The 25,392-nt window shown below is 43.4% G+C and overlaps 1 long non-coding RNA gene across 1 annotated transcript; it reads right to left on the bottom strand.

Annotated features, from left to right (window-relative positions):
• Positions 1-19,033: 19,033 nt before the first annotated feature.
• Positions 19,034-24,554, bottom strand: LOC143272306 (uncharacterized). The gene is made up of 3 exons (XR_013049741.1): positions 20,891-24,554; positions 20,512-20,778; positions 19,034-19,633 (listed from the first exon to the last, which is right to left on the bottom strand). It is a non-coding gene; the product is annotated as an uncharacterized LOC143272306 (long non-coding RNA).
• Between the last annotated feature and the right edge of the window lie 838 nt (positions 24,555-25,392).

Here is a 25,392-nt window from a genome sequence, read left to right as displayed (position 1 = left end):
GTGGTGAAATGCTATAGCATTTCATATTCTAAGTGTATGGTTTAGTTTTGTTGTGTAACCAAACTGTAGAGCTCTTTCCATTGTGTGAAACAAAAGTCTCCCAACCACCTTCTGAGAACCACCACTCTACATATTGATTTCATCTCTGTGAACTTAGCTACTTAAAATACCCTGCAGAAGTGGGACCATCGTGCATTTGTTGCTTGTGAGTGGCTTATTCACTGATTGTCATGTCTTCAAGCATTTTTATTTTTATGTTGCATGTCAATATGTCCTTCCTATATAATGTTGAAAATATTTCATTGCTGGGAGTGTTGTTGCACCTTGGTGGTCCCAGCTACTTGTGAGACTGTAGTGGGTGGGTGATTTGAACCAAGGAGTTTAAGGCTATATTGAGTAATGTATGAAGACCTCATTTCAATATACAAGTAAAACAAAGACTATATCATAAAAAAATACACCGTTGTCTTTGTTTTTCAAATTTTGTTTATCTGTTCATCATCAATAGACATGAGTTGTATCAGCCTTTTGTGGCATTTTCGAATACTGCTGCTATGATTGTGGGTATGCAAATTCCTGTTCAAATCCTTGCTTTTAATTCTTGAGGGAATAGATTCAAAAGTGGAATTGCTGTGTTCTGTGGTACTTTTTGAGCAAGCAGCTTGCTGCTTGTCATATGGGCTACGCCATTTTGTAGTTCCACCAATAGAACACAAAGGAACTAATTTCTCTGTATTCTTCTCATTATTTATATTTCTTTGCCTTTTTTTTTTTTTTTTTTAAATCAGTGGGCCTGGAACTTACTATCTATACCAGGCTGGCCTCAAACTTGCAGTGATTTGCCTGCCTCTGCCTCCTGCATGCTGGAATTAAATACATGGGCTACTATGCCTAGCTCACTATTTGTTTTTTGTTTTTGGTTTTTTTTGAGACAGGATTTCTTTGTGTAGCTTTGGTGCCTGTCCTGGAACTTGCTTTGTAGACCAGACTGGCCTTGAACTCACAGAGATCCACATGGCTCTGCCTCCAGAGTGCTGGGATTAAAGGCGTCCACCACCACCACCACCACCACCACCACCACCACCACCACCACCGCCCAGCACCATTTGTATTTTTGATAGCAGTTGGTTATCCTGATAAATGTGAGTGGTGGCAGATTGTTCTGAGTGGCATTTCCATAATCATCTTGTTATGTGCTCATTTGCAACCTATGAAACATTTATTCCTTCACTGGAGAACTGTCTGTTCATGGTATCTGTCCATTGTTAAATAATGAAGTTTCATTGTTGTTGCCAAGTTGTAGGAATGTTTTATTATCTTCTTTTTCCCATAGAATCTCACTATGATGTCCAGGCTGGTCTTGAGCTCAGGATCTTCCTGCTCAACATCTTGAGGGATCCATTTTTTTTTTTTTTTAGGAGAATATTGATGTCTCTCAGGGATGCGTGACCCTCCACTCCAGGAGGACTGGACTATTTCCTTGAAAGCTGTGTGGTCTCAAGTGTAGTTCCTCTTTTGCACACGCCCACCCGCCTTTCTACTTCCTATGCTGAATAGAAGCAGCATGAGGCCTTTCTGGAGAGAGAGAGTAGACACCAATGCCGTGCTCTTAGAATTCCTCACCTCCAGACCATCAGCCAAATAAGGGTTCAGAAAGAGTGGTTGTCTCCATGGAAGGTGACGTTCAAGAGGCTGGTCCACCAGACTGGACCAAAGTTTTGTTTTGTTTTGTTGTTCTGTTTTCCTTCTTGAGCTCAGTTTTGCTTCTAGACCATTGCATTTGGTGAGAGACATCTGGTGAGGATATAGTGACAAACGTTCTGTCCCCTGTGAATATACCGTCTGGGTTTGTGATCACCCTTCGGCAGGCCCTCTCCTGTCCTGTGGCAGCCAGTTTTTCAGGTTCTGGGAGACACTTAATGATGGACCCTGCCATCAGTATACTTAGTTATTATATGGGCTCAAGTGTGTTCACAGGAGAAAGACAAATCAAATGCTTCATGTTAATTATGTTTTTCACCCCCGGGTATAACCTCTCGTTACCTTAGTCGCTCCATGGCAATAGCAGCTTAGACTCTAAGAACTTAAGGTCCACGGCTTAGAGCTTGTGACTTCTGCTGGGAATGCAAGGCTCAAAGAGAACTTTAAGGTTATCCTCCTAAGATAGCCAGACCTGTGTATCTTACAGTTCTTAAAGGCACAGGACTTTTTAAGGCTTATTGATTATTCTTGAAATAGAACCTTGTCAGGGCTGCTCCCTTTAACCAGTCATTTCTACTTGCTGCCGTTCACAGGTGGAAAATGCTGGGCCTCGTGTGCAGAGCATCCAACACCAATGTCTTTCTTTGGTAGTTGAGTCTCGACCAGCAATGGAACAACAGTAGACACAGCGCAGGAAGCGGTCAGTCTTAACTCTTCTTAGGCACTTTTCTGTGCCTATCATATGTAACTACAGGGCCTCACTGAATTTGTTCACCAGACCAGTGAAGCTCCAGCTATTCTCTGTGCTTCCACACACACCCCCTTTTAGTAAAGCCTCGCTGACAAAAGTTGTGTGTATTTCAGGCGTGCAACTCAATGGAGTTTTTGTTGTATTATTGTGTTGTGTTTGGCTTTTTATTGTTGTTGTTACTTTTTGGTTTCTTGTGTTTCGTATTATGTTTTTTTTTTAATTTGTTTTCATTTGAGATGGGTTTTGCCATTTTACCCAGCATGTGCTCAAATGCCCTTCCTGCCCCAGCGTTCTAAGCAGCTACAGCTTGTTTTGATGCTGCACGTCCGTTGTGAAATAATTGCCACACTCCTCTTACCTCACACAGTTACTATTCTCCTGCGTGTATGCTGAGGACATCTAGAATAGCAAGTTTGCAGGATTTTGTACAGAAGTCGCATTGCTGTACTGTGAGGTTCTGGCCATTGCAAAAGTGTACCTTTGTAGCCCTTGATCAATACCCCCTCTTTTTCTCCTCCCTCCAGCTCCTTGGGATCTAGACTTCTGCTCTTTGCCTCTCTGAGTTTATCTTTTTTTTTTTTTTAAATCCCTTTCCCCACCATGCTTCTGCAGTTCTCTCTGGCTAAGACATTCTTGGGCAGTCGCACATAACCTATCTATTCCTAACCAGATTAGCTCAGTCCTCTTCTTCCTAAGCACGCTGGCTCGGTAGATGCTCTCCCATCAGGTTCTTCTCTATCATCTTGCTCTACTGCGGAGAGCATATATATGGCTTTTACCTGGTTACTTGTTCTCTCACAGAAGATTTGGCTCCTAGTATATTGAGAGTGCTCAAAAATATTCACTGAATGTGTGGAGAAAATATGAAGGTTTCTGACTTACAGGAACTAGAGAAGAGCCCTTTCCAGGTATTGAACAAGCAAATCATAAGGGATAGAATCAGAAAAATGCTTTATTTTTATAGCCCACTTGTCTTTGCGATGGCTATGATCATCACGGGTAGGAAAAAAACAAACTATAACAGCAACTTTCTTCACCTCCGTTCCTCACCCCACTCCTCCAGCTTGCTAACAGAGGTGCCTGGTTCTTTGATGTTGAAGGTGGAGGAGGAAGAGGGGAAGCAGAGCAAGGAAGCAGGCCTTGAAGAGAGTCACTCACTGTAGACACCAAATCTGAAGGGTCTTGAGAGTCAGGATCAACGGCGGAATACTTTGGAGGCCTAAATAAGGATGAACACATGGCAAAGATATAAATAAAGAATCCCGTCACTTCATTTTATTACATCACGCTATCATGCAGTGGCAGTCCAAGGTTCCTCGGGCATGGTGTCCCTTGATGGGTGAGTTCAGGATGTTTTACAATGGTGTGTGAACAGACTGGGTCACACAGGATGTCATCTGTATTTATATTTCTTGAATAGAGAGTCTTTATTATCTCTTCCACTTGGTTTAAAGTATGAGAAGATATTTAAAAAGTTTTAGGCTTATTTTACGAGTTTGAATGTTTTACCTGTGTGCATGTATGCACACCAGATGCCCGCCTGTTGGATCTCCTGGGACTGGGGTTCTGGATAGTTGTGAACCATCATATGGGTGCTGGGAATCGAACCAGGTCCTCTGCAAGAGCACAGGTGCTCTTGACCACTGAGCCCTTTCTCCAGCCCCATGGGAGGCTATTTTGATGTGTGTGCGTACACTGGCACACCTTTTTCCTGGTGGCCTCACCCTCAATGTCACATGACATGATAAACTTTCTAAATTTACTAGTAGTCTTGGAAGTGGGCTTTCTAAGTCTGGGTCTGTCAAGTGTTTACAACAGACATTCCTTCCATGGACTTCTCCTTGGTGTGGTCTCCAGAGGCTTCCCCTTGGGGTTCATCTGGTGTTTCCTGTGCTGTGTGAGACGTGTTTTCTACAGGCTGCCGCTCTAGCCATTCAGAGGGTTGCTTTACGTGATTCTTGCCTTCTGATGTCCCTTCCTTCTTTCACAGGTCCTCCGGGAAATATTTAATGCAACTCCAAGTTGTACACACATGTAACACCAGCAGCATCAAGGCTAACCTTGGCTGCATATTGAAGTCAAAGCTAGCTGATGCTCTAAGAGACCTTGTTTGCTTGGTTTTTGGGCAAAGTCTCATGTAGGCCTGGGTAACCTTGAGCTTCTGATGCCTCCATCTCCCCAGTGCTGGGCTTTCAGTGGGCTACGTTGGCTCTGTTGCTTTGACCCGATGGCAAGACAGAGCATCAAGATGGGACCATTTGGAGAGCTAAATCACTTACCTTATGTCCAGGAGCCAAAGAGAAAGGAGGAAAGAAGAAGGGTCCGCCATGCCTTCTGAGGTCATGACTCCAGGGTCTTGTGGTACTCCTAATCAGCCCACCTCTTCAAAGTTCTACTACTTCCCAATGGAGCCGCCCTGGGGACTGAGCCTATAATGCATGGACTTTTGAGAACAATCACCATCCAGACTTGAAGAAGGATGCAGCTTATCATACTGCACTTTTTTCAGAACATCCTACTGAACATGGCAAAAACTCACAGGGTCCTAAAGCTGACAGCAGTACAGTGTCTCTATCAACTGGAATCATGTGTATGAAAGGCTGGGGTTCGGGGTAGAATGCATGCTCAGCCTATGGAAGTCCCTGGATCTAATACTCAAGAACCCCCCAACTCCAATATATATATGGTTCACATACATATGAGAGACTTAAACGTTGAGGAGCTATTTAAGGGTTCATTGTTACTCATTTTCCCTGGAAACAAATACTCTACATGCAGTGTCAAAGTATAGAGTAGCTACTTCCAAGTAAGCAAATTCACAGATTTAAATCAACAGAATTCAATTCAATGCATTTTTGCAGTGTGGCTGTCTTTGTTCTAGCAGAAGAATATCATGCTGATCTTTTGGGCTATTTTCATGGAAGATTATCAGTCATTCTCCAGCCAACTATCTGTGCTGTCTGTGAGCATGTCTTAGAAAATCTAGCTTATCTAAGAGAATGCAAATCATATGAAGTATTCCTACTTAGGTCTGCTATGAATTGAAGTAGGACAATGCTGCAAAATAAGAATTTATTTATATAGTGTATATATCTGACTGAGCTGACATTCATCCGTCTTGTTAAACTGTAACTTCTTCAGAGAACATTTTGGAATGTCAAGAACCGTGAACAGAATACGTAACTCCTGAGGGCGAGGACCAGGTTTGCCCCTGCGGTGTGCTGAGTGAGTGGAATAGCAAGTGTAGTGCTCTCCTCCTGCCCCCTCTGTCGTCTCCTCTTTAAAAAACACACCAGCGTGGATAGAAACAATTCAGCTAAAGGGTATTGGCTTAACAGAAACGTAGCAGTGGGTGTGAGGTTAGCATCCTCCATACATGTTTTGATAATTGTACACTTGTAATTAGGCTCTGCATGAGAGAACTCGTTCTCACGGTACAGCCTGAGAACTCTCTTTGCAGCTTATTCCAGAGCTCAGGGGGGTCTCTGTGTCCTACCAGTCAGGGGTTGAGTTAGTTGCGAGGTCCTAAGCATTATAATACAGTGGATAGACAGTATCACCCATCTGACTTGTGGCTAAAACATGGTGGAAGTCAGTGAACTGTCTCTAAAGGAAAGAAAAGCACCAAGTCTGTTTATATTTAGATTGTCGAATATCTTCCCATCTAAAGGAGAGCTAATTACGCTGTTTTTCTTCAAGGGGGTAGTTGGTTCTGTGTTTCAGCTATTGTGTTTGCATGTATATGTGTGTGTGTGCCCGTCTCAAAGTAACAATTCCAGTTTAGCCACCCCTAATTGCAGGGATTGCTAAAAAGATTATTATGCATGTTATTGCAGAGAGCTCAGCACTCTATAAACTCATGTAGCAGGAACTAGGGCATGTCTCAATTTCCCATATTAGGATTGCAGTAAACCAACTCCTCTGTAAACAGCAGGCCGAGGACAGGGTGGCCCCACTGGGCTGTGGAGGCTTCCCTTTGCCTTCGGGTAATTCTTACCTTGTTTCTGGCTTTTCTTCTTTCTTTATGCCCTCTTTTATCTCTCTCTCCTTTCTCTTTTTTAACTAGAAAAATAATCCATGCCAGGTGTAAAGTAGATTAAAGTATGAAACTCAGAAATAAACACATTGAATTCTGCTTCCCAGTTATGACCAGCTTTTGGAAACTGCACCCTCTTCCAGATATCTTTCCATGCATGCAGAATGTATTTATGCGCTGCTCTCTGCACTGACCATTGTAAGGTGTTTAAGAATCACCTGTAACTATCATTTTACAAGGATAGTGAATGTTTCATTCAAGGAATTTATCTAGCTAGACCTCTGTTATTAAAGGTTAAGTTAATGTGTAATTTTTCACTAACATAAAATATTCTGCATTAATGCCAAAGTATTTTTAAATAGGTTAGGTCACTTTAGCACAGATATCCGGAAATGGGGGTGACAGGTAAGAAAGCAGACTATTTTGGAGCTTCTCTGAGTACACTGGAAAACTGCTGTTCATAAAGCCTCTGCCAAGCTTCGTTCCCACCACCAGCAGGATGTGAAAGAACACACTTTAGCCTCTGTGCTGGCTGAGAAATCCACATTTTAGTACATCTTTTGCTAATTTGGAAAGTAGGAAAAGTTGAATATATTGGCAGTTTTCATTTTTAGCTATATAATTATTAATAAACTTGTTCATGTTAACCAAATGTTTATTGTTTAATTGTATTCACATTCATATTCTGGTCTGTTGTCTAGTGAAAATTTAGAGTTGTCTATTGCTTGACTCATTTTGATGAGCTTACTTAATGTTTGTTTTTGTAGTTTCTCTCAAATGATTATGTATATTTCAAACTTAAATGTGTCTTTTTAGTGCATAGAAATCTAAATATTTATGCAGTTCAACCTCTTCCTTCCTAGTTCCCTTCCTCCATCCCTTTCTCTGTTCCTTTCCCCCTCTTTTCCTTATTCTCTCTTCCTTTCTCTTCTCTCTCTCTCTCTCTCTCTCTCTCTCTCTCTCTCTCTCTCTCTCCCTCCCTCCCTCCCTCCCTCCCTCCCTTCCTTCCTTCCTTCCTTCCTTCCTGTCTTTTTTCCTTTTCTTTCTTTCTTTTTTGGGTCTAACCCAGAGCCTTGCACACGCGGCTCAAGAACTCTACTATTGAATTGCATCCATAGCCCTTCTGTTCTATAGTCAGTCTCTCCCCCCCCCCGAGACAACAAATCTTCCTTTGAACCCACGATCCTCCTGTTTTACAAGCATATGCTGCCATGCTTGGCTTGATTTATTTATTTTTTTAGTTAACTTTTATTTTTTTTAATGGTGTTGCAGATTGAACTAAGGGTCCTCTGCATGCTAAGCACATGCTCTACCACTGAACTATAACCCCAGTTCCTTTTTATGTCTTATATTTATTTATTCATTATCTATTATTTATTTATTTATTTGTTTGTTATGTGTAGAAATGTTTCACCTGTGTGGTGTTTGTGTGTGCACTTTATATATGCCTGGTGCCCACAGAGGTCAGAAGAAGGCTTTGGATCCCTTGAAACTGGAGTTATAGATGGTTGTGAGCCACCAAGTGGGTCCTGGGAATCAAACCCAGGTCTACCAGAAGAACAGACAGTGTTTTCAAGCTAAGCCAACACTCCAGCTCTGTGTATAGTCTCCCTCCCGCCCCCCCCCCAATGGTTTCTCTGTGTAGCCCTGGCTGTCCTGGAACTCACTCTGTAAACCAGGCTGTCCTGGAACTCAAGAGATCCACCTGCCTCTGTTCCCTGAGTGCTGGGATTAAAGGCGTGCACCACCATGACCAGCTATCTTTTTATATTATTTTATTTATTTATTTTGGTTTTTCAAGACAGGGTTTCTCTGTGTAGTTTTGGTGACTATCCTGGATTTCACTCTGTAGACCAGGCTGGCCTTGAGTGCACAGAGATCCGCCTGGCTCTGCCTCCTGAGTGCTGGGAATAACCCCCCAACACACACCTTCCTGATTTATATTTTTTAAAAAGTTTATGTGTATGAGAGTTTTACCTGCATGTATGTTTATACACTATGTGTGTCTGGTCCCACAGAAGCTAGAAAAGGCTCCCAGGCTTCAGTCACAGATGCTCGTGAGCTGCCATGTATGTGGCCCTCTGCAAGAGCAGTGAGTACTTTTAATTGCTGAGCCATCTCTCCAGCCCCCACTACTCCCTTTTCAAAATTCATTTTCAGCAGGGTGGTGGTGACACCTAGGCAAATGGGTCTGTGAGTTCAAGGCCACCCTGGTCTACAGAGATCGGTCCAGGACAGCGAGGGCTACAGAGAAACCCTGTCTCTAGAAACTAAACAACAACAAACAAACCAAAGCAAACCAAAATTTATTTTTAACTTCAGGTCCAGTTGATAAGTTTAATAAAGCCTTCTATTTTCATTTTTTATGTATATGTAACCTTTGTTTTCTTTAGTTTTTTTGAGACAGGGGTTCTCTGTGTTGTTTTGGTGCCTGTCCTGGATCTTGCTCTGTAGACCAGGCTGGCCTCGAACTCACAGAGATCCTCCTGCCTTTGCCTCCTGAGTGCTGGGATTAAAGGCTTGCGCCACCACCGCCTGGCTGTCACCTTTTTTTTTTTTTTAAATGAAATTTTATAGACAGGGTCTCACACTTGAAGTGTGCAGCCTAGGCTGGACTCCAGTGCTCAGCTGTCTTCCTGCCTTAGTCTCTGGAATGCTGCAGTTACGGACACCTGGCTGTATAAACCGTCTTGAATGCAAAGCACGCAGACCTGCAGACCTGCCCCTTCCTGGGTCTGGAGATTTACCAGTGAAGGAAGGCAAAGGTAACGATGTGAAACTGTGGTCTGTGTGAGGAACCAGTCGGACTGCAAATCCCAACAGGAACACCTGGGCATTTGTCACGGGATGAGCAGCTGACCACAGACCCTGGGGAGAGGTCATTGGAGAAGCCTTCCTCTCGGGAGAAATGAACTTTGACACCCAGGTTCTCCATTCCCTCTCTTTCTTCTTCTGAGTTTGTAGCGGAAACGAATGGCATCCCTGGACTTAAGGAGTGATGATGTAAGGCAGCTTGGGGGTGTAGGATGTTCTGGGGTTCATTTTTTTGCAGATGCACCAACAGACACAAAGTATAAGAGGAGCATGTAAGTCAATGGTAGAGGCTCTGGCTTTGATCCTAACACCTCCACCCGCCCCCCCCTCCAACTCCTCCCCGCATAGAGAGGGAGAGAGGCTGGGCACACACACACACACACACACACACACACACACACACACACACACACACACACCCAGCTTAGGGGTGGGAGGGTGTGAGGACAGGGAACTGAGCTCTAGAGTGTTGCCTGGGAAGGGTTTTCCTGTCAGAAAACAGCTCCTGAAGTGGAAAAACATCAGCCTCAGGGTGCAGGAGGTGAGTCAGGTAGCTGTGAAGGAGACTGTCTTACTTTTATTTTACCACTTTTGGATTATTTAACTATTTGTGTCAGTGATACATTCAGCAAACACATTTGTTTTTCAGTTGCATTTATGCTATGTCTTTATCATCACCCTCTCTTGGAAAAGTCTAAATGACGGGTTCTGCAGCTCCCAGCAAAGCTTTGTTCTAGAACCTAGCTGTATCGCAGGCATGGTGACTAAGAGGAACTACTTGGTTTGTTAAGAACTAGCTTTGTGAGCCTGGCCTTATGAAGTGACCACAGATTTCACAAGTCCACACATGTGCCTGTTTGATCCTGTTTGTCAAGAGTCCCCTATAACTTGGTCTGATTGTGCGTCTTTGAGGGACTGAGGGCAGACCCTTAGCTCCTGCCCTGCCTGGCTCTTCAGCTGCAGTGTGGAGGCTTTAGCTAAGTCTCTAAGCTTTCTCCTGCTTTACAGCTTGGATTTTAGAAATGCTGCCGTTTCAAGGGACCTACCAGGCGGAGCACTTCTTTCTTTCTTCCTCCAGATGAAGATAGCCTCTCCAGACAGCCAAAGCTGCCCTGAAATTCCTAGGTGGTTAGGAGGACTGGAGAGACAGGAGCAATGGGACTTGGAAGTCTCTGATTTCTAATACAATTCCTTAAGAGTTTGACCTCTCACTTTTCGAGCCTGGGCCAAGGAACCGTGGACTTTACCTCCCAGCCAGCAGAATAGTCAGCCCGTCCCCCCCCCCCCCCCCCCCCGCCCCGACTCCCGCCGCCGTGGTGACACTGGCCTAGCGTGGTGGTCTCATTCTTCCAGCTCAAGCCTGCCAAAAGTCAGACTTGTTGTTCTGGGGTGCCCTCCAGTTAAGCTTTGATCTTGGCGTGTAGCTCAAGGGTGTGGTGCTCCTAAGGTACTGACAAAGAGCAGCATGTTGGTGACTGAGCCTTGGACACTGTCGAGAAAGAGCTTCTTTAAAAAAATATATATATACGTACCATATTTAATTAGGTTAAATTTTGCTTACACATTAATACACTTCAAAAAAAGAAAGGCATACATACTATATACAGCCCTGGCAGGTCTGGAACTTGCTTTGTAGATCAGACTGGCCTGGAACTTACAGAGAACTGCCTGCCTCTGCCTCCTGAGTGCTGAGATTAAAGGCATGCACCACCATGCCTGTCTATATTATCTTTTTTCTTTTGGTAGTTTTGGGAACCAAAACTAGGACCTCTGACATGACAGGTGATGTGAACCGCACCCATGCCCTGGAACACCCTTTTGTAAGTGAAAGCTTTGCTGGAGAAATTACTATGGCTAGAGCACTACTGCCACCTGGTGGAACATACCCTAATTACAGGAAAATAGATAAAAAGCTGAGTGAAGTAAAAAAATGACAACAAATGTTAGTTTTAAATAGTCCTTTGAAATTTATATTTAATAAGGAAGTTGCTACATGGGCCAATTAACATCTATTAATTAAAAATAGCTGTCATTAAGGGGGCTAGAGAGATGGCTCAGAGGTTAAGAGCACAGCTTGCTCTTCCAAAGGTTCTGAGTTCAATTCCCAGCAACCACATGGTGGGTCACAACCATCTGTAATGAGATCTGGCGCCCTCTTCTGGCCTGCAGGGATATGTGCAGACAGAATACTGTATACATAATAAATAAATAAATCTTAAAAAAAAAATAGCTGTCATTAAATCTGAAGTCTTGTGACACTGACCAGTTTTTTCACCCGTATCTTTGGGAAAGAAAAAAACCTACACCTTTAAAAACTGCTCCAGGGACTAGGTAGACGGCTCAGCGTTTAAGAGCACCGACTGCTCTTCCCAGCAGAGGACCCAGCTTCAATTCCCAGCACCCACGTGCCAGCTCACAACTGTCTGTAACTGTAACTCCAGTCCCAAGAAACCCGACTCCCTCTTCTGGCCTCTACTGGTACCAGGCACAAACATATACCGACATTAATGCTCATGCACATTAAAACGAGAACACTCATACACATTAAAAAAAAAAGTTTGTGCATCAAACTGAGTAATGGCAGCAAAGAAAACCCTGCAAGTCCGTAGTGATGAGTGAGTGATGGACAGAATAAGCATGGAAAAGGGAAATCGTTCTTAGACATAAAATCCTAAATAGGATGGTAGAAGTTACCACTTCAAAGGAGAAGTAGTAAGTGAACGGTAGGGAAGCCTGGAAAGCATGACCTGATCATCAGCTGGAACGGGACATCACACACTTCTGGGCGGGAAGCTTGGAGAGGAACAAGCTTTATTCCCGTGATTTGGCTGCACCCTAGGTAACTTGTTACCTAGGTAACAAGAGTCTCGAGGAAACACCAGACAAGCCTGAGAGAGAAGCCTGCTGCAGAAGAACGGGACTGCACTGGTCAGAAAGGATATCTTTCTCCTAAAGGATGGCATAGCCAGGCGTGGTGGTGCACGCCTCAGTCTCAGCACTCGGCGAAGGCAGAGGCAGCGCTCACGAAAAACAAGGAAAGCCTGAGGAGTGGGTTCAAAGTTAAGGAGACCAAAGAGATAGGACAACTGAGTTCGGTTCATCATTTGGGCTTTCCTTTCTGTAAAACTCATTATTGGCTGGGCATGGTGATGCAAACCTGTAATCCCAGGAATGGAGGGGGGAGGCGGTCTGAGGCTGGAGGATTGTGAATTGCAAGCTGGTTTGGGCTACATAGCCAGGCTCAGAATTACCAAAACAACAAATCATTATTGGGGCAATTGAAAAAGCTTAGATATGACTTTAAGATTAACTAACAGGATTTAATCAGTATCAATAATTTGATCACCACAGAGAGAGAGAGAGAGAGAGAGAGACAGACAGACAGACAGACAGACAGACAGACAGACAGAGACAGAGAGAAGAGGTAAGTGAGAGCAGGACTTAACTTTTTAACTTTTGGGATATCTAGGTGAAGATTATAAAGACATTTTTGTAGCATTTTTCCAAATAGCGGTGCATATCTAAAAGTTTGTTAAACAACATTTAATAACATCCAAGTAATTGTCCAGTAAAAGGAACGAAAGAGACTTGAGTCTTTTTTAAGCTGGCCTGGTGGTGATCCTGCACTTGGGGAGGAAGCTGGAGCAAGACATCGCTTAGGAACGCAGGACCGACCAATCTAGGCCACAGAATCAGTTGCTGGACCTGGGGCGAGCAGAAAGAGGGGGAGAAACTTGATATTGAGCTGGGTGGTGGAGGCACATGCCTTTACTCCCAGCGCAGAAAAACCCTGTCTCGAAAAACTGAAAAAAAAAAAAGAGATATTGTATGAAAAAAATTAATTAAAAATCTTCACTAACTGCTGTCCTTAGACATATCAGATTGAACATTTTAGTAAGCAGCCTTCTAATTTTTTCTATGCAAATGCAAATATATATATATTTGTATCTAAATATATGTTTATACACAGTCTTTATTTTTTTATTTTATTTTTTTGAGACAAGGTTTCTCTGTGTAACCCTGGCTGTCTTGGAACTAGCTCTATAGATCAGGCTGGCCTTGAACTCAGAGATCTGCCTGCCTCTGCCTCAGAGTGCTGGTATTAAAAGCTTGTCCCTCCATGGCTCGCTCTAGACAGAAATTTTAGTAGTGGATTGATGCTACCCTACAATAGACTATACATGTTACTTTATGTGAAATTTTATTACATCTGTTTTCCTTTTTGTGTCGAGGGACATATACATGCCAGGGTGCACATGTGGAGGTCACATGACAACTTAGTGGAGTTAGCTCTCTCTTCTTGTGGGGTTCAGGGAACCAACTCAGATCATCAGGATGGGGAAGTACTTTATCTGAGTCATCTGACCAGTCCCAGCTACTTGACTTTTTAAGTGTTGTCATAGACTTTTCTTATTTTAAAGAACATCTTGCTATATAGATGACCTCAAATCTGTGACTCCTCTGCCTCAGACTCCAGAATATTATAACTGATATTTTCTCATATGCATGTGTGTGCAGCACACATGCCTCCTTATTTTTTTTTAAAGCTTTCCCCCTTATATCTATGGTCTGATTGTAATACAACTTATTTAATAAGCTTCCTATTCGTTAACATGTAGATTGCTTCCTTTTTCTATTGAAAAAAAAAACACCTTCTTTGACTTTTTTTGTGTTTTTAATTATTTATATAGTTAGTTTAGGTGTGAAATCTCTGAGTCTAAGAGCATCCATCTTTAACTCACTGCTAAATATTTCAAGGGCCATTTTAGATAGCAAGACTCAACTGGAATGGCTTCTCTTAGTGACCGGGGCCATAGCCATCCATTCAGAAGTAGAGTTCATCTGTGCTCCATCTGAGTGCTCCTTATGGCCCAGGACCCGCTCACCGCTGTGCTTTGCTCACAGGCACAGTGATGCTGCCCTTGGGTCTTACCAGAGAACATCTCTGGCTGTGCTCTCTCATGCAAGTTGGTACATGACCACGGTCTCTCCAGAGTTCATTGTTAACCTGAAGGGTTATGGCAGCTCTTGCTAGGTGCTCTTAATTACCTGCATGTTTTCTGGTGTGTTTACTTTAGGAATAGAGCTACTAATTATTACGACTCTTGAATTACTTTTCCTGCTTCTTTTGCCCCTTTTCCTGTCTTTTACTCACTGCTGACTTAGGAACATGACTTGTGTATCTGCAGGAAAGCATTGGAAGTGCCAAGAAAGGCTTAATGGAAGTGAATAAATATCATAATCCTTCCTAAAATACATGCCTATAAGCTGGATTTGTATCTGCAGTGGGTTGTTATGCTGGGAGAAGGGTGTGTGTGCAAGGGGAGGGGCAGAAATAGTTATCCCAATGAAATGGAGGCTCAGAGATTATTGCCAGGCCAATGGAAGTGTTTGAGTCATCACTGAAAACTCGCCTATGGAAAATATAAGAGCAAGTAAGATGATTGTACATAACAACAATGTATTGTGTGCTTTAAAAACAGCTAAGGACTGGCTTTAGCCCAGTGAGTGGGTTCTTCAAAAATGCAGCAATTCAAAAAAAAGAAGAGATCAATCATGGTAGTCAGTGCCACATAGTGAGACCCTGTCTTAAAAAAAGAAAAAGCTAAAAGAATAAAGGATTTTGAAAGGTTTAGTCATATAAAAACGGCCAAAGTTTTGGAGGATAGATACACTTACTTACCCTGAAGCCAAGCTCAAGAGTCCCAGCACTCAGCAGCCTCCCTGGAGCCGGGGAGTTTGAGAGCAGTCTGGGCAAGATAGCAAGCTTCTTTGTCTCCGTCTCTCCAGTACTGATAATGGTAAATAGGTGTGCATATCCTAATCTGATCATTATATAATATATACTGTGTATCAAAACAACACATGGTCTGGAATATGTAAAACTTTTATGAATCAATTAAAGTTATATTAAAAGTATAAGAACAGCTTTAAAGGATAGGTTAAAATGTAAAAGTCTTCATATGGATAAGACTTGCCTCCCATGTTACTCTAAACCGTGGGAGAATGGAGCCAATTTTCTTGTAACATTTGTTGAGTCTCTTCTGAGTTAGTTGCTAGGGATGTAGAAAAATAAGACATGCTTTTGTCCTTGAACAACTAACTTTCGTGAGCACATTCTGTGATAGGAAAACTGTGAAATGTGAAGGATGTCAGGGAGGCTTCAGTGTGATATGGGCATAGTAGGATGAGTAGGAGTTGGCCGAGACATGAACGAAGATGTTTTCAGGAAGGGAGGGTAAGAAGCTTTAGTAGTAAAGTATTTGGACCCCTGGTGCTCTTGTGACCTTGGAGGACACTGGATGTTACTCTAAACCCTAGGGTAGTAGGTCTTCCATGGTATGCAGAGCATCTTAAGGTGTGGATTCTGATTCTGGAGGTCTGGAGGAGGCCTGCATTCCTAAAGAGCTCCCAGGGGCTCTGTGGACCACACTCAGAGTAGAAAGGCTCCAGGCACTGCAGACTGGGATTTCGGCTCCTCCTGTTAGTTGGCACAACTTCAGAGCAAAAGGCAGAGTGCACGTTTGCCTTTTGCTCCAAGCAAATGAATAAAAAGCACCTGGAGACTTTCGTTTGGAAAACATGGCATTGCAGGAAGAGGATCAGCAGCAGCAGCCCTGGTGCGAATAGAGACTGACCCAGCCTGCAGGTCACTTGCCCAGATGACATGGAAGGCAGCGCTCCAGGGAAGGTGAGGGCAAGGTTTAGACCGGCTCAGCCAGTTCCTGTTGATTAAAGTACTGCACAGGCGTGAAATCCTGTCTGAGTCCAGAGGGGCCTGTGGTGGAGGTTGGGAGGAAGGCAGGATCCGTGGAATTGTCTCAGGTTTTTAATTGGTTGGGACTCCTTCAGCATACTAATTAGGAAACACAAACCAGATCAGCGCTTTCAGCTGTTTTGACTCCGCCTTTTCAGATGTTTAGTTTGTAGGGAGGGAACAGCCACACCACTCCGGGATGCTTTGATTTGAATCCATGCCATTATTTTATCTAAAAATACTTGCTCTTTGTAGATCAGTTAAGAAGAAATGACATTTGGGGGTTGTCACAGTTGAATAAATAGTCTGAAATAAATCCTTCCTGTTCTGGTTTCCTAGTCCTCCTCTGGTTTCTCTGTTTCGGGGAAGCCAGGACCAGTGAGGGGTTGGTAATGTGGCAAAACAGAACCTGTGGTCAGAGCCAAGCTGGAGGGCCCGCCTGTGGTGTGACCTCCAGATGAGGTTGCTAAGTGTTCACATCTCCCCTGCTGCTGAGCGCTGGCTTTGAAATGCGGTGGGAAGACTTCTGACGAAGAAGGTAGACCAAGCCGTGATTTTCCAGGAGAACTCTGGCTCTGGCCATGCCTTCCTTAGTCTAATGAAATCTGCAGCTTATTAGATGATCTAGAGCAGACGGCACGGCTGGAATTCAGCATCAGGGATTGGGATGCTCTCATTAGCTTTATCTCCAAACATGTCCCACATCGAGACCCCTGTGCAAATAAGATTGGACTAGAATAAATGCAGTTAATGCTGAGGACTCGCTAGGAAGAAAACCTGACAGACACGTGAGCTTGTGGAAAAAAATGATAAGCTCGGAGGCTGAAGGAGCCTAGGTAGGAGGATACCACCCTGCAAAGTGGATTCCCGGCAGCTTTGATATGTCTCCAGCTCAAGGTCAGAACCCACATCATCTAGCACCTGTGTCTTGTCAACTTTACTTGGTTACAGGATGTCTAGATATTTTGCTAGACATTTCGAGTGTGCCTGTGTTTTTTCAGGATGATATTAACACCAGAATCATTCCCCTCCTCAATGTGGGTGGGCATCATCTAATTTGTTGAAGGCCCGAATAAAATACAAGGCAAGAGAAAGGAAGAATTTGCCCCCTTTCTGCATGACCGTTCAAGTTGGGACATCCTCTCTCATCTGTTCTTAAACTGAGATTTTTCACTAACCGCTTGGTTCCCAGCCAAACTGAATGATACCCCCAGCTTCCCCGGCTACCCTGCTCGCCGATGGCAGATTGAGGGGCAGCTGCTGGGGTGCCTCTGTAATTGCGAACTACTTCCTTCCGGTAAATAGTGAGTTGTGTAGAACACTCACAGGGTTTGCCCATCCTTCTGCAGTCTAGAGGAATCTGGTTTGGAGAACGATGCTTCGGAGGCACTGCCGTCTGGGGCAACTGTGTCTTGCTTGGGCCAGCCTCGGGGTTTTCTGTTTGTGCAGGAACCGTGATCCCTTTCGTGGAAGACTAGTATTTAGGAAGTGGGATTTAGGTCTAGTTGTATTACTAGGCCAGAGCGCATGGATGTTATGAATGGCTCAGTATATGTGTTGACAGGGTCTTCTAAATAAGATTACACTAAAGACCTTGCCATCAGTATTATCCAGCACCAATTTGAATTATCATTCATGTTTCCTCCTATTCCTTTATTTCTTGCATTGCCTTTCATTTGTATTCTTTTTTTTTTTTTTTTTTTTTTTTTTGGTTTTTCGAGACAGGGTTTCTCTGTGTAGCTTTGCGCCTTTCCTGGAGCTCACTTGGTAGCCCAGGCTGGCCTCGAACTCACAGAGATCTGCCTGGCTCTGCCTCCCGAGTGCTGGGATTAAAGGCATGCGCCACCAACGCCAGGCTTTTATTTGTATTCTTACTCCATAGTTTAATCTACTAAAAACCAAAACAAAGAAAACCAACTCACTTTGTTTATTCTTCAAAACAAGTGAGTTTGGACATGTCCATTCATTTAGCAGACTTTTAGTGATGCCAATATGAAGTCAGATTCTAGGCAGTCCAGTCATCTTTTGGTTTCTCTTTGAATGGAATAGCTTTTTCCACAGTTTCACTTTTAATGTATTGGCATCTTTGGATTGGAAATAATTGTACATAGCACATGGATATATTACTGTATATAATATATATGTATTATCGGAGTGTGTACAGGGGTAGGTACCATGGTGTCGAGGTTAGATAATTACTTCCTGGAGTCAGTCCTTTCCTTCCACCTTTATGTCCATTCCAGGTTGTCAGGCTTGCACAAGTGCCCTTATCCACTGAGCCATCTTGCTGGTCCCAGATCATATTCATATACATATATAAAATTCATTCTTCTGGTCTCTGTCTTTACCTAGAAAATTTGATCAGTTTACATCAAAGTAATTACTGATATAGAAGGATTTACTTTTGCCATTTTCTATTTGTTTTCTCTATGTCTTATGGCTAATCTGCTCCTTATTGTCTACATTCCACTATCCTGTGCATCTACTATCATCTTTTGTGTTTAGTGAATTTTTTTGGTAGTGAAATATTTAACTCTTTCTCTTATTTCCTTTTGAGCATATTACACAATTATTTCTTTGTGGTTGCCATGAGGATTACATTTAACATCCTAAAGTTATAACACTCTAAATTTAGAAGACCTGACTTTTTTCTTTTTTATTGCATTTTTTATTTTTTAAAACAATTTTAAAAATTAAATATATCTTGATCATATTCTTCTCCTCCTTCAGGTTCTTCCAGATCCTCTCCTCACCCCTATACACCCAACTTTTAGTTCTTTCTCAAAACAAACAAAAAGACACCCAATAAAGCAGCAAACCCCCCAAAACCAAGAAAACAAAGTAAAATAACACTCAAACACAAAAAAATCCCATCAAATTGTAACCAAATAAAAGAATTTCTTACACACACACACACACACACACACACACACACACACTCACACGCACGCACGCACACAAGCTGTGGACTCCATTGTATATTGCCCAACGACTCCTGAACGTGAGGCCTGGCCTGGAGTGGCTGGTCTACCCAGTGTCACCTCATTGGAGAAAACTGATTTTCCCTCCCAGCAGGTAGATGTGACAGCTCAGTCGTTAGCCTTTACCCTACTTTTCATTCATTCATTAAAAAAATGTCAATATAGAGTACAAGAAGATAAAAGAAACACTATCACATCGGAGTTGGACAAGACAAACCAACAGAGGGAGAAGGGGCTAAGAGCAGGCACAAGACTCAGACCCACTTGTTCGCACACTCGGGAGTCCCTGAAAACATGAAACCGGAAGCCACACTGTCTACACAGGGGACCTGTGCCTGCCGATTCAGTCTCTGAGTTCATGGGAGCTTGGCTCATGTGGATTTAGAGGGCCTTGTTCCCTTGGTGTCCTCCGTTTCTCCTGACTCTTATGCTCTTCCCGCCTCCTCTTCACAGGGTTCCCTGCTCTGAGGGGAGGGATTTGACTGCTCCAAGGTGTCTCACTCTCTTTGTCATGTGTGGCTGCGGGTCTCTGTGTTTGTTCCCATGTGCTGCAGGAGGAGGCTTCTCTGATGACGGCTGAGCAAGGCACGGATCTATGAGTATAGCAGAGTGTCATTAGCAGCTATCCTATCTGTCTGTGTGTCTGTCTAGCTATCTGTGGTTTCCTTTTTTTCAGCAGTATTTGTTTTCCCCCTGGGTCTCTGGGCCATCTAATCTTTGATTCTTGGTCACCCAAGCAGTGTTGGGTAGGAGTTCCACCTTGTGGAGTGGGCCGTAAGTCAAATCAATCATGGGCTGGATTCTCCCACAACCTTTGTATCACCTTGCACTAGCACATCTTGCAGGCAGTACCCCATTGTAGATCAGAGCGTTTGCAGCTGGCTTGGGGTTTACATTTAAAAGCTGACTTAATCACAAGGAAAATTGCTGGTTTTTGTTTTTTTTTTCTTGTTTGTTCTTTGTTTTTTGAGACAGGGTTTTTTTTGTGTTACTCTGGCTGCCCTGGAACTCACTCTGTAGACCAGGCTGGCCTTGAACTCAGAGATCTGCCTGCCTCTGCCTCCGAGTGCTAGGATTAGAGATAGGGTCTCAGTATGTAGCTTTAGCTGGCCTGGAGCTCTTTATGTAGACCATGTTAGCCTTGAATGTAGAGATCCATAGACCTCTGCTTTATAGCCTTGCCTATGTCTTTTTTTTTTTTTTTTTCCCGAGACAGGGTTTCTCTGTGTAGCTTTGCGCCTTTCCTGGAACTCACTTGGTAGCCCAGGCTGGCCTCGAACTCACAAAGATCCGCCTGCCTCTGCCTCCCGAGTACTGGGATTAAAGGTATGTGCCACCACCACCCGGCTGCCCACATCCTTTTTTGATTATTGATATCATAAAATTGTATCTATATATTATACAACCCGAACTATAGGCTAAGGTTCTTTGAAATGCCTAGGTCTCTTTGTACAGTAAATGAAATACTTACAAATTGAAGTTGTATTAATAGTAGCTTTTAGAATAAGTTTTGGTTTCCGTTTAAAGTTAGGTCTTAGTCTGAAGCCCAGCCTGGCCCGTGACTCCCTTGTAGTCCAGGGTGGCGGTTAGCTTGTGGTGGGCGAGCCTCCCTGAGCCACCACATCCTGTTTAATAATTGTTTGTTTTTCCCAAGTGCTGATGCTGTACGGATGGGGGAGGTAGGCCAATGGTGGAACACTTCTTAGCAGGTACAAAGCTCTGAGTTCAATCTCCAGCACTGCAAAAGAAAATAGAATAGAGGGGGGAAAAGTGTTAATTTTCTAAATCACATAGAAAACAAGAAGCAGGCTGGAAACCATTGTTTCGATAATACCAACTTTGGTGTTTACCTTCACTGACATGTTTATGTGGTTTAAGTCACTGTTTCATGTCTTTTCTTTTACTCTGCAGGGCTTCGTGGAGCGTTTTCTATGAGGCAGGTTTAGTGGTGACAAGATCTTTCAGCTTCTGTTGATCTGGAAATGTTTTAACGTCGTTCTCACTTAGAGGGACACTTTTTCCAGATGCAGGGTTCTCAGCCGACAGTTTTTCCTTTTGGCTCTCGGCCCATGCAGGCCGCTCCTTTCTGGCTGTCCTTTGGTGAGAGGCAGTGGATACTCGGGGGCCCTCGCTGTGAACCACGTCTCTCCTGCTGCCCTTAAGCTTAGCTTTTGTCTTATTGGATGACAAGGTTTCTTAGTGTGGGTCTCTGATTTTCTTTCCTTGGAATTTATTGAGTTTCCTGGACATATGTATTTATGACTTTTACCACATTTTAGCCATTATTTCTTCTCATGTCCTCTGTCTGATACCCTGTTCGTTTTCCTTTAGAATTCCTCTGTGTCTGTGCGAGTCTGCTTATGGTGTTCCACGGGTCTGGTAGGCTCTGATAGCTCATTAACCTTTCCTCATTCTCTTCCTCTGTGTGTCTTTGATCTGCTCAGCTCTGTCTTTCTCAGCTTGGCTGCTGGGGTCCCAGAAGACTCAGTGGCCACCAAAGCCCTCTTGAACCAGTGGCTTGCAGGCTTTTGTTTCTTTAATTTGAAAAATGAAATTCGTAGATCACAGAGGGTGAATTTAAGAGAGAAGTTTATTGTAGATTCATAGGTGGGCACTTAAGAGGGAGAGAGAGGCATGCTGTTTGACAGCATTAAGCATGCAGGTGGGCCATATGGTGAGAAGGTTAGCTTCAGAGAAAGCATAAAGAAAAAAGCCCCAATACTGGGAAGAGTATAATTAGGCTCTAGCCAGCATGTGAAAGACAGAGAGAAGAAAAAGAGAAAGGTGTGCCATTCTGGAGGCTTGTATGGACTGCACTAGGAGCAGGAATTCTGGGAAGGAAAAGTACATTATCACATTAAAGGACTAATTATTCCTCCCATCTCTTTAGCCTGGCTTAAGGTGAATCAGCCTTCCTGAGGGGTAGTCCCTTGGCCAGGTGATTGGCAAGTCCAACCAGAAGAGGCAGATTCCATTCTTTTGACAGTTGGTCAGTAATTGTTTTAATTAATGAGCCTTCAATGATACTGTAACACCAGGGTTACAATGGAAACTTTTTGGACTTAAAAAAATTTTTGATGTGGGTACCAGGGATCAAACTCAGGTTCCCATGCTCATGTGGGACTGAGTCATCTCCCTAGTCCCTCTTAGGGCGACTGTGTATTGAATGTTTCGAATGTTTCTATGTTTTAATACTTTTTCTTTCCTTCCTCTTTTTTTTTTTTTTTACTTTGTTCACATCTTCTTGTAGTTCTTTCAGAAATTTGTTTAAAAGTATTTGGTAGATTAATTATGTAGCTCTTTTTTTTTCTGGGTAAATTTCTATGGTTTTTCTTTGAGGCTACAGACTCCATGTCTTAGTTAGGGTTTTTATTGCTTCAAGGAAACACCATCACCAAAAATCAAGATGGGGAGGACAGGGTTTATTTGGCTTACATTTCCACATCACTGTTCATCATCAAAGGAAGTCAGGACAGGAACTCAAACAGGGCAGGAACCTGGAGACAGGAGCTGATGCAGAGGCCATGGAGGAATGCTGCTTACTGGCTTGCTTCCCCTGGCTTGCTCAGCCTACTTTTTTTCTTTTTTAAAATTATTATTATTTGTTCATTTTGTTTTTTGAGACAAGGTTTCTCTCGGTAGCCTTGGTTGTCCTGGATCTCACTCTGTAGACCAGGCTAACCTCCAATTCAGAGATCTACCTGCCTCTACTTCCCAAGTGCTGGGACTAAAGGTGTGTGCTAACACTGCTGACACACCCCTGCCTCAGCCTGCTTTCTTACAGAACCCAGGACCACCAGCCCAGGGTTGGCACCACCCACCATGGGCTGAGTTCTCAGTCATTGATCACTAATTAAGAAAATGTCTTATAGTTAGATCTTATGATTTTTTCAATTGAGACATTTTCTCAATTGAGGCTCCTTCCTCTCTGATGACTCTAGCTTGTGTCAAGTTGCAATAAAAACCAGCCAGGACACTCCAGCAGAAAGGAAAGACTATCCAGTCTCTGCATTTTGTTTTGTTTTCCTGGAGGATTGAACCCAGGGTCTTGCACATGCTAGATCAACACTCCACCACAGCCATCCTCTCTCCTTTTTTTTTTTTTGAATGGGCCAAATGTTTATCTGCATGCCTTGTAATTTTTGTTTTTGTTACTGTTGAAAATGACATTGGAATCTAATAATGTAGCAAGTGGAAAACTTCATTCTCTCTTCCCTCGGACTTTCGGTTTTAGGTCTGTTTGCTTTGTTTTATAATGTTTTCCCTCAGTTTTGTGTTTCTCTATTGTAGGCTATCTCTGTGACACAGATCAATAAATTATATACACTTAAGGCCTTTTTAGGTCTGTCTCTGTGCCCTTCTCTGGGCATGTATGGTCACATTCTTATTTTCCCTGGATATGCTTTGAATGCACCAATCTTTAATGTATAGCTCCCAAAAGATAAAAATCAGAAAAAAATGGAGAGGGAAGAAGGGTACTGGCCCTTTAAATAAATTGGAAATCACATCAGCCAGGACAACATTTGAAGGAAATGCAAAACCAATGTCTGCTTGTCTCTGTCTGCCCCTCCTGTGTTCAGAGCAACAGTTAGTAGTAAGCACAGTTGTTGGAAGACAGGGTTTATTCTTGCCCACTGTGTTTTTTGCAGGGAGTATGCAGGTGTTCCAGGAACATGTACAGCTGCCCACCAGGGGATTGCACTTGAGGAATGGTTAGTTGTTACAGTGCTAAGAGCTGGAATTTACCCAAATTAAGTGCAGTTTATCTCCCAAGCCTTCCATAGGAAGTTGTAAACCTTCGGTACATTCCAGTGTTCTAAAACAATTACACCTGATAGACAGAGCCAGGGCCATTGATGGCCAGGCAGAGACTGGTTTCTGATGCTTCTTCCTCTGCCTCCTTCCCAGAATCCTCTCCCTGGACACCCATTCTGAATCTTGTTGCCTTTTCTTTGGGGCTTCTGTAATGACTTCAACTTAGAGAAGAACCTATATATCCCCATTTAACTGTGGGGGTCCCTGTAGATGCTGAGGCCAGCAGAGGAATGATCTGTGTGAGGCAAGAAAGAAACTCAGTTCAACACAGCTTAGTGATGCTGGTTCAAACTCCTAGAGTCTGATACCAGGCAATTTTTTTTAGACATATTTAAGTACAGTACAATTTTGGAAAAAAGTTTTCTCCTAACAATTATCTCAATCCCATGTACACAATAAAGCTTAAGGTGTGACAACATTGAAACTCTTTTGCAAAGTACATGTGACCTCTACCATAAAGATGGATTCTACGGCTTAAGGGCCCAGGATCTGGTGTAGTCTCTGACTGAGATAGCATAGAGGTCACCTGGCTATGAAAAACATGTGACATCTCCCCTAAGGATGGGTTCTGTTGACTGAGAAACAGTGCTCAAGACAAAGGTGTAGCTAGAGTTTTCCTGCCTTGCCCACAGTCAGGACAAATCTTTGTCACCCGCCAGTCCCACAGCCGCTCAGACCCAACCAAGTAAACACAGAGACTTATTTTTTTTTTTTTTTTTTTTGGTTTTTCGAGACAGGGTTTCTCTGCGTAGCTTTGCGCCTTTCCTGGAGCTCACTTGGTAGCCCAGGCTGGCCTCGAACTCACAGAGATCCACCTGGCTCTGCCTCCCGAGTGCTGGGATTAAAGGCGTGCGCCACCACCGCCCGGCTAACACAGAGACTTATATTGCTTACAAACTGTATGGCCGTGGCAGGCTTCTTGCTAACTGTTCTTATAGCTTAAATTAACCCATTTCCATAAATCTATACCTTGCCACGTGGCTGGTGGCTTACCGGCATCTTCACATGCTGATGGTCATGGCGGCGTCTGGCAGTGTCTCTCTCCCTCAGCCTTCCGCTTCCCAGAATTCTCCTCTCTCCTTGTCCCACCTACTTCCTGCCTGGCCACTGGCCAATCAGTGTTTTATTTATTGACCAATCAGAGCAATTTGACATATAGACCATCCCACAGCACAAAGGCCTTGGGAGGAATACCTCGGATAAACACAATAGTCCTAGGGATTCAAGTGTGGCCAGGCCCTACAGATAGCACAGGTCATTGGGCCATTAACTACACCTGCTCCCAGCCTTCTGGCCAGAAACTAGGTTTACACACTTAACTGTTGAAGAGATAAGCCTTCTTGCTTGACATTTCTGGTTTCCCTAGTGCTTGTCTGTGAGCTCCAAGACCCCATGCCCTCTTCAAATTACTTCATTCTATTTACTTACAGCTTCTATTTTAATAGATTTCTGTTTGTTTGAGACAAAAACAAACTGTATAGCCCTGGCTGTCTGCTTTGTAGACCAGGCTCTCCTTGAACTCACAGAGATCCATCTG

The sequence above is a fragment of the Peromyscus maniculatus genome, chromosome 3 (assembly GCF_049852395.1).
Source record: "Peromyscus maniculatus bairdii isolate BWxNUB_F1_BW_parent chromosome 3, HU_Pman_BW_mat_3.1, whole genome shotgun sequence".
In the NCBI taxonomy this organism is placed as follows: Eukaryota; Metazoa; Chordata; class Mammalia; order Rodentia; family Cricetidae; genus Peromyscus; species Peromyscus maniculatus.
This window is presented reverse-complemented; position numbering and strand designations above follow the sequence as displayed.